This window comes from Nuphar pumila, chromosome 11 (assembly GCF_984573655.1).
Source record: "Nuphar pumila chromosome 11, dmNupPumi1.hap1.1, whole genome shotgun sequence".
NCBI lineage: Eukaryota > Viridiplantae > Streptophyta > Magnoliopsida > Nymphaeales > Nymphaeaceae > Nuphar > Nuphar pumila.
In genome coordinates, this window is record NC_143259.1 from 42,485,002 (window position 1) to 42,494,893 (window position 9,892).

The following is a 9,892-nucleotide window of genomic DNA, read 5'->3' on the forward strand; positions in this document are numbered from 1 at the left end:
GTGACTCAATATGAGTTTGTGGTTCACATGAAGCAAATTTACAAAAATGTAAAATCAAATAGCATTGTGATAAAAAATATTGAGATCTGTTCTTAATCTGCAATGTCATCCCACGATATGCATGCCTCCAGTACATGCCAGAAATAAAAAATGTTTAAAAAATCCCCAAAAAACTATAATCTAATCTAATAAAAAAACTGGATGAGCAAACCAAAGTGATCACCATTTCTTGAATTATTGTGTTTTATGTAAAAAGTTACAGATGGGTGCCAAGTTACAGTGTATAAAGATGCATATACATATACATATTCAAACGTTCATACATACATGAACATAGACATACAACACACATATACATGCTTACCCTGTTAAAATGTTGTAATTTCGTATATATATTTTATATATATAAGGTGATACATATACATATATTACATATGTATATGTATCTACCTATATATATAAAATATATATATATTGCTAAGGGTAGTTTAGGTAAGGGTAGTTTAGGTATTTTACACATATTCATTTTCGTGAATATGGTTTTGTATTTTTACCTTTTTTCTTTTTCTTTTTTATTTTTCCTTTTTCTTTCATTTAATGCATTGTACTTGCATTGGGAGGGGCCCAACCCACTAGTCGTTGGACCCCTCCAACGACTATGTGGAGCCCCTCCCAAGGCCTCCTAAAAGCCCTATAAATATGGGCAGCTCCTCTTGTATTTTCTTAAGGGTTTTGGGATTATAGCCCAACCTTTTAGTTGTTTATGAATCTTATGAGTGCATTTGCACATTTGTGATTCCGTGTGTTGTGCACAAGTGTTCCAAGTGTTCTTGTTGTGTGTATGTTCGCACATTTATTCTCAAGGTTATTGCGTTATCAACTAAAGTATCTTGTTGAAGATACTTTTACATGGTATCAGAACCTCGTTGAAAAAGAAGAATTGCGATTCGCCCTCTCTTGCATTCTTCGAAAAGCGTGCCTTCAAGTTTTTTGAAATCAAAGAGGATCACCTTCTTCGAGCAATATTTTAGGAGCCTCTCTTGTCAAGGAAGACGCGAAAAGTAATTGAGGTATGTATTATTCCTTGTCTTCTTTCCTCTCTAATGGGCGAAAAAGACTCCCATTTCTCTCTTGGGTTTAAGCTTAATGGCTCAAACTATCATGTTTGGGCCGGTAATATGGAAGCCCATATTAAAGGAAAGGGGCTTTGGGGTTACATTCATGGATCCATACCGGAACCGGAACCCAAAATTACCGTTATTGAAGGAGAGGATATTAAGATCCTTGAAGGGGATGAAAGACAAAAGGCCCTTGAAGAGTATTCTAAAAAAACATGATGATTGGGAAATGAAGAACTTCAAGATCTTATCTTGGATTTTCTCATCCGTTGAGACCAAGATAAACGCGAATATCATCAAATTTAAAAAGGCTTCCGAAGCTTGGGTATATCTTGAGAAAATGTATACCTCAAGAGATCTATCCCACAAGTACTTTCTCCAAAAGAGGGCTTTGACCCTCCAACAAAATGACATGACCATTCGGGAGTACTTTGCTGAATTATCCTCTATTTGGGACGAGCTCGCAATTCTTGAACCTAAATGGAGTGGAGAGGCAATCGAATTAAGGCATAAACAACTTGAGGAAGACCAGTTCTTCAATTTTTTAAATGGCCTTAGACCTGAATTTAAACAAGTTTGGTCCTCTTTTCTCTCCGCTTTCTCATCCCCCTCACTTGAAGATGTTATCACCAAGCTAAGTGGTGAAGAAACCCGTATGGGGATTGACAAAAATAATTCTAGCATTCTTGTTACTTCCTCTACTCAAGAAGATGGTGAAATGGCTAATGCCGTGTCAAGACCGGGAAATAACATGAAGACCTATAGACCTCCTCATTTCAAAAATCAAGGTCAAGGAGGAAATGATCGGTATGGCAAAAGAGACTAGCAAATTGAATTGCTACTATTGTAAAGAACCCGGACATATCAAACCTATGTGTCCTAAATGGACGAAATTGATTGCAATGGCTATGGCATCCCAAGTTGAAGAACGACCTTCTTCATCAAGTGAGTCTCTTTCTCTTCAACAAATTATAGAAGCACTACAACCTCTTCTCAAGGGAGGTACTTCCGGAGCCGCTATGTCATCCTCTTCCCCCGGTAAGACATCTTGGCTTTTAGATTCCGGGGCATCCTTTCACATGACCTCTAGCTTTTGCTCTCTTTCAAATTTTTCTAAAAATTCTTTTCCATCCTTTGTCTCAACCGCGGACGGAACATCTCTTGAGATTAAAGGAATAGGTAATTTTGAAAAACAAGACTTCTTTGTTCCAAAAATTCGTTTTATCCCAAACCTTAACCTAAATCTTCTTTCCGTCTCCCAACTCTCGGACCATGGTTGCGATATAAAATTCTCTTCTAATAAATGTTGGATACAGGATCGCCAGTCCGGGAGATTGATTGGGGAAGGCTCTAGAAGAGGAGACCTCTACTACGTAGATTCTTTTCAAGTTCCCAAGAGTCAATTTTGCAACGTCGTTCAAAACAAAGATATTCATGTATGTCATAAGAGATTGGGTCATCCCAATATTGTTAAAATCTCCTATTTGCCTTTTGTTAAACATCTTTGTAAAAGTGACTTTTTGTGTAATGAATGCATTCTTGGGAAAATGAAATGTTTGCCTTTTCCTCAAAGATCCATGTTTACGACAAAACCATTTGAAATTGTCCATTCCGATGTATGGGGACCGGCTCCGATAATGTCAAAAGGAAGATTTTCATATTATGTGATCTTTGTGAATGACTACACTAGGTTTTGTTGGATTTATTTTCTTACACATAAACATGAAGTTTTCTCAACTTTTAAAAGTTTTCACATGATGATTTCAAATCAATTCAATGGATGTTTAAAAATCTTTAGGTCCGACTCTGGAGGAGAATACCTCTCAAATGAATTTAAAAGTTATCTTGAAAATTTTGGTATTCTTCACCAAAAATCTTGTCCGAAAACCCCTCAACAAAATGGGTTAGCCGAACGAAAGCACAGGCACATCATTGAAACAACTAGGACTTTACTCATTTCTCAAAACATTCCAAAAAATCTCTGGGCTGAGGCAGCGCTTACTTCTGTATATCTCATAAACAGACTCCCATCGAAAAATTTAAACAAAATTTCTCCCTTTAAAAACTGTACGATAAGGAACCTGATTATAGCAGGTTAAGGGTCTTTGGGTGTAAATGTTTTGTTCTTACTGATAAGAATGACAAACTTTCTCCTAAAGCCATTCCTTGTGCCTTTCTTGGCTATTCTGAAACCCAAAAGGGGTTTCGTTGTTATGATATCAAAAGTGATAAATTGTATGTTTCCAGAAATGTGAGTTTTTTGGAAAATATTAGTGGATTTGAACATCGTGACCCTCATAATGAAAATATGGATTATTCCTTTTTATTTGATTTACTGAATAAAGACGATGATACTAGTGATAATGAGTCAGATCAAAGTAACCCAAATGAATTTGAAACCGAGGAAAACATCTCCTTGCCTCCGTCACATCAACCTATTGATAAAGAATTACCTAGAGACCCTATCACCTATACTCATAGAGATTAAAACAACTTTAGGAGTGCTCTTGACAGATATAATGATGTCAGTCCCAGTGCCTCTCAGAATGAAGTGATCCCTCGTAGAACCGAAAGAAGTAGAAGGCCTCCTTCTAGGTTCATTTTCTATGACTCTTTTTCACCAAGATATAGAGCCTGCCTTAGTGCCATCCACTCCTATATAGAACCTAGAAATTTTGAAGAAGCACGAAAGTGCCCTGAATGGATTAATGCAATGGACAATGAACTTGAGGCTCTGAGAAAAGCCAAAACTTGGGAGTTTCAAAATCTTCCTAAAGGCAAGAAAACAATAGGGTGCAGATGTGTTTTTAAAGTAAAAACTAAAAGTGATGGATCCCTTGAAAGGTATAAAGCTCGCTTGGTTGCAAAAGGATATAGTCAAGAATATGGTATTGACTATTAAAAAACTTTTGCTCTTGTAGCTCGTATGATCACTGTCCGATGCCTTATAACCGTTGCCTCTATCAATAAATAAAACATCTATCAAATGGATGTTAAAAATGTCTTTTTAAATGGCGATTTAAGCGAAGCAGTTTATATGGATGCTCCTCCTGGAATGGAGACTCCTAAGGGAAAGGTGTTTCGTCTTCAAAAAACACTCTATGGCCTAAAACAAGCCCCCAAGGCTTGGTATGATAGATTTAACTTTGTAATGATTGAGAATGGTTTTTCCTCTTGTTTTACTGACACTGCTCTATTTGTTAGAAAATCCAATGCAGGGATTCTAATTTTACTTCTGTATGTTGATGACATGCTCATCACTGGGAGTGACTCTAACGGGGTTAAGAGTATAAAATCTATCTTAAAAGATAAATTTGAAATGTCTGACTTGGGTTTTCTAACTTATTTTTTGAGAATTGAAGTAGCATACTCTCTTAGAGGATATTTCTTATCTCAAACTAAGCTTGCTTCTGAGATCATTGACAGGTTAGGTATTACAGATGAGAAGCTTTGTGAAATTCCTGCGGTAGTAGGAGCAAAGATGAAAATTGATGATGGGGTTCCCCTTTTGGATCCTACACCCTACAAACAACTTGTAGGATCATTGATGTATCTGAGTATTACCAGACCAGATATATCCCATGCAGTCCATACTGCAAGTCAGTTTCAGCATGCGCCTATATCCGTTCACTTGAGTGCTATCTTACGAGTCGTAAGATACATAAAGGGTACTCTAAATAAGGGAGTTTTTTTGTCCTCTTCTTCTGACTTAAAATTGATTGCTTATACTGACTCAGATTGGGGAGGTGACCCAAATAACCGTCACTCCACCACTGGTTTTTGTGTATTTTTAGGAGACTCACTAATATCGTGGAGATGCAAGAAGCAACAAAAGGTGTCACTCTCCTCCACAGAAGCTGAATATCGTGCCATGGCAACTACTACCATGGAGATTGTTTGGATTCATCAATTGCTAGAAGACATGGGGATTACAATAGAAGGGCCCACTAAGCTTTGTTGTGACAACAAGAGTGCAATCTACATTGCGAAAAATCACACCTTTCATGAGCGGACTAAACACATCGAAATGAACTGTCACTATGTTCGTGAAGCATATCTCAAAGGAGTCATTGATCTTCGTTATGTCACGTCCGAATATCAGTTGGCAGACTTCTTTACTAAAGCCTTGTGCGCTCCGCGATTCAACTTCCTTCTTGGCAAACTATCGGTCATCTTGCCGTAAGTTTGAGGGGGGGTGTTAAAATATGTTGTAATTTCGTATATATATTTTTATATATATAAGGTGATACATATACATATATTACATATGTATATGTATCTACCTATATATATACATAAAATATATATATTGCTAAGGGTAGTTTAGGTAAGGGTAGTTTAGGTATTTTATACATATTCATTTTCGTGAATATGGTTTTGTATTTTTACCTTTTTTATTTTTCCTTTTTCTTTCATTTAATGCATTGTACTTGCATTGGGAGGGGCCCAACCCACTAGTCGTTGGACCCCTCCAACGGTCACATTTGTGACCGTTGGAGGGGCTCCAACGACTATGTGGAGCCCCTCCCAAGGCCTCCTAAAAGCCCTATAAATATGGGCAGCTCCTCTTGTATTTCCTTAAGGGTTTTGGGATTATAGCCCAACCTTTTAGTTGTTTATGAATCTTTTGTGATCCCGTGTGTTGTGCTTGTTGTGCACAAGTGTTCTTGTTGTGTGTATGTTCGCACATTTATTCTCAAGGTTATTGCGTTATCAACTAAAGTATCTTATTGAAGATACTTTTACATACCCATGGTAGAATTCAATAGTCAAATCGTACGTCTTGCTGCCAACTGTATGAACTCATGAAATAGCTTTGCATTTAACACAAAATTTAAGGCACTTTTTGGGAGAAAACTTTCATAATTTTGCATTTCACAGCAAATAACCATCACCAACGGGGTAAAGATATTATTTTCCACACACATGCATGTAAGTATGCTCAAATACACACCCAACAACCAAAAAAGTGTCACTTTCTGAAACTAAATGAATACGCTGCAAGTGTAAAGAATTGTGTATAGCATTATTGAGAAACTTCAGTTACCTTTTGCAATTGTCGTTTGCAATATCAATTGCAATCTTCAATCTGCGAAGCCAATTCAATTTTCTTCTTTTACTTTTAAAACCTGAAGCAATCTTCACAAGTTCCATGAACTGCCTACAATAATATAATCTAATGAAAATGCTACAAATGTTTACCTTTTGTATCATTAATTGCATCTTTCAACTTGCCAAACCAACTTGTTTTTCTTCTTTTAATAATGTGACCTGAATTTTATTCAGATAGTAATTCAAACCACTGAGATTCACAATTAAGGCGAGTATCAAAAGTTTCAAAGAAAATGCAACAATATAAAACAAAGACATAATTTTTCCACTTTATATTTCAACATACCACGCAAGATTTCTGCCAAAGATTCATCGAATAGATGATCATGAGCTAAAGTTTGATTTTCTGGTTTATGGAAATATCCATCCAGAGAAACAATGTTTTGATGGTTGGACGATTGAAACACCTGCAGATTTGGCATGATAGTAAGTAACTAAAAGTTCAAATGCAATTTATTCCTTTTAATAGCAACAGTGCATCATATTAAGAAGCTTCTTAGCATAGTATGTTTCAGTTGACAACTGATGTTATTTTGCTCTAACCTGATCCATCCTTTAACTCTACTTCAAGGTTACATGTTGATTAACATTAATATGAAAAGTCTCTAGTCATCATGAAAACACTGCTCTCTCTCTCTCTCTCTCTCTCAAACATAGACACTTATGCAAGCATTAAAGATAGAATAGATAAAGAGGAAACAGGATTGCTGAAACTTGCAATTTAGACACTTATCACAAAGAACTCCGAAGTTAAGCGTGCTTGGGAGAGAGTAGTACTGGGATGGGTGACCTCCTGGGAAGTCCTTGTGTTGCACTCTCTTGAATATGAACCAATATGAGAATTTCGTTGGGGTGTTCCCTACTGAGCGACGCGCTGTACTCTATAGGCCCGGAGGCAGTGATAAATGGGCAAGGGTTGCTAGGTCGTCGCTCGGGTGTGGTGTCAAATAGGCAAGGGTTCCCTCACTTTGTTGGACGGGTGGGGGTAAAGAAGTTAGTCCAAGACCATAAAATTAGGTTAGCCACTTGGAACATAGGGTCTTTAACTGGTAAGTTGGTAGAGTTAGTAGATGTTATGTGTAGGAGAAAGATTGATATTTTATGTCTACAAGAGACCAAATGGGTAGGTGAGAAAGCAAAAGTGATAGAACCTTGGGGATATAAGATTTTGTATACAGGAATAAATGGGAATAGAAATTAAGTAGGGATTGTTATTAGTCGTGAGTTTATAGATAATGTAGTTGAGGTCCGTAGGAAGAGTGATAGGATTTTACTTATTAAATTAGTATTAGGTACGGATATTATTAATATTATTAGTGTTTATGCACCTCAAGTAGGTTTAGATGATTCCACTAAGCGTCAATTTTGAGAAGATTTAGATGGAGTAGTACAAAGGATATCTTATGGAGAAAGGTTTTTCATCGGCGGTGACCTTAATGGGCATGTAGGCATTAGTAGGGATGGATTTGAGAGTATCCATGGAGGCTATGGTATAGGAGAAAGAAACGATAGTGGAGAAAGGATTTTAGATTTTGGTTTGTCCTATGATATGATCTTAGGAAACACTTGGTTTAGGAAGAGGGAGTCTCACCTAGTAACATTTAAAAGTGGGGTTAATACGAGTCAGATAGATTTTTTCCTACTTAGAAAGAAAGATAGGGGTTGTTGCATCGATTGTAAGGTTATACCGGGAGAAAGTGTAGCTACACAACATAGAGTCTTAATTTTAGATCTTAGAATTAGACAATGCTGCAAAAGGGATAGACATAGGATAGATCCTAGAATTAAGTGGTGGGCACTGAAAGGAGCTAAACAAGGAATGTTTGTAGAGTGGGTAGTTAAGGAAGTTGATTGGTGTCTCAAGGAGGATTCAGAATCTCTGTGGAATAAGATAGCGGGTGGCATGAGAAAAGTGGCTAAGGAGGTATTGGGTGAGTCTAAAGGCGGTGCACCGCTAGGTAAGGATACATCGTGGTGGAACGAGGATGTCAAATTAGCTATTAAGGTTAAAATAGAGTGTTATAGAAATCTATGTAAAAGTCGTGATAATGAGAATTTGGAGAAGTATATGATAGCAAAGAAGGAAGCTAAAAAAATAGTTCGGAACGCGAGGGATAAGGTATATAAGGAGGTTTATGACAAGTTGGATACCAAAGAGGGTGAGAAGGATATTTATAGGATTGCAAAAATGAGAGATAGAAAATCAAGGGATCTGGGCATGGTTAGATGTATCAAAGATGAAACGCAAAAGGTTTTAGTCAAAGGTGAAGAGATTAAGGAGAGATGGAAAGATTATTTTGATAAGCTATTTAATGAAAGTCATGCTCAGGATCTTGGAGACTTTTCCATTCCTTTTCATGAGATGAATCGTGACTTCATGCGCAAGATTCAAAAGAAAGAAATTGCAGAGGCTTTGAAGAAAATGAAATCAAAAAGGGTAGTTGGCCCAGATGGTATACCTATCGAAGCTTGGAAATGCTTGGGAGAAAAAGGTTTAGAATGGTTGACAAATCTTTTTAATAAGATTTGGCGGACAAATAAGATGCCTAATGAGTAGAGGAAGAGTACTTTGGTGCCTCTGTATAAGAATAAGGGTGATATACAAAATTGCACAAACTATCATGGTATAAAACTCATGAGTCATACTATGAAACTTTGGGAGAGGGTGATTGAGTCTAGGTTGAGGAAGGTTGTCATGATATCGGAGAATCAATTTGGTTTTATGCCTGAAAGATCTACTATGGAAGCTATACATCTTCTTAGACAACTTATTGAGAGAAATAGAGAGAGGAACAAAGATTTGCATATGGTTTTTATTGATTTGGAGAAGGCTTACGATAGAGTACCTAGGGACGTTCTCTGGTGGACAATGATGAAGAAATATGTTTCTCTCAAGTACATTAGTATAATTAAAGATGTGTATGAAGGAGTAGTAACCAATGTCCGCACTTGTGGAGGGGTGACAACCAATTTTCCTATAACGGTTGGGTTACATCAATGATCTGCTTTAAGCCCTTTCCTATTTGCTATAGTGATGGATAAGCTTACGAGATCAATTCAAGAAAATGTGCCGTGGTGTATGTTGTTTGTTGATGATATTGTTTTGATTGATGAGTCTAGAGCTGGGGTTAATGCTAAGTTAGAATTATGGAGACAGACATTGGAAGCAAGAGGTTTTAAGTTGAGTAAGAGTAAGACAAAATACATGGAATGTCGATTTAGTAAGCAACGAAATAGAGATGGGAGTGTAGTGAAGCTTGGTGAGCAAGAAATACGGGTGGATGATTCTTTCAAATATTTGGGATCTATCATTCAAAAGTACGGAGAAATTGATGGAGATGTAAATCATAGGATAAAGGTTGGGTGGATGAAATGGAAGAGTGCAACTAGAGTGTTGTGCGATCGTAGAATGCCATTGTGGTTGAAGGGAAAGTTTTATAGGACGACTATTAGGCCCGCTTTACTATATGGTACAAAATGTTGGGCTGCCAAGAGACATCATATTCAAAAAATGAGTGTAACTGAGATGCGTATGCTGAGATGGATGTGTGGAAATACAATAAAAGATAAGATTCAGAACGATGAGATACGTAAGAAGGTAGGCGTTGCACCCATTGAAAATAAGATGAGAGAGAATCGTTTACGGTGGTTTGTCAAAGTGC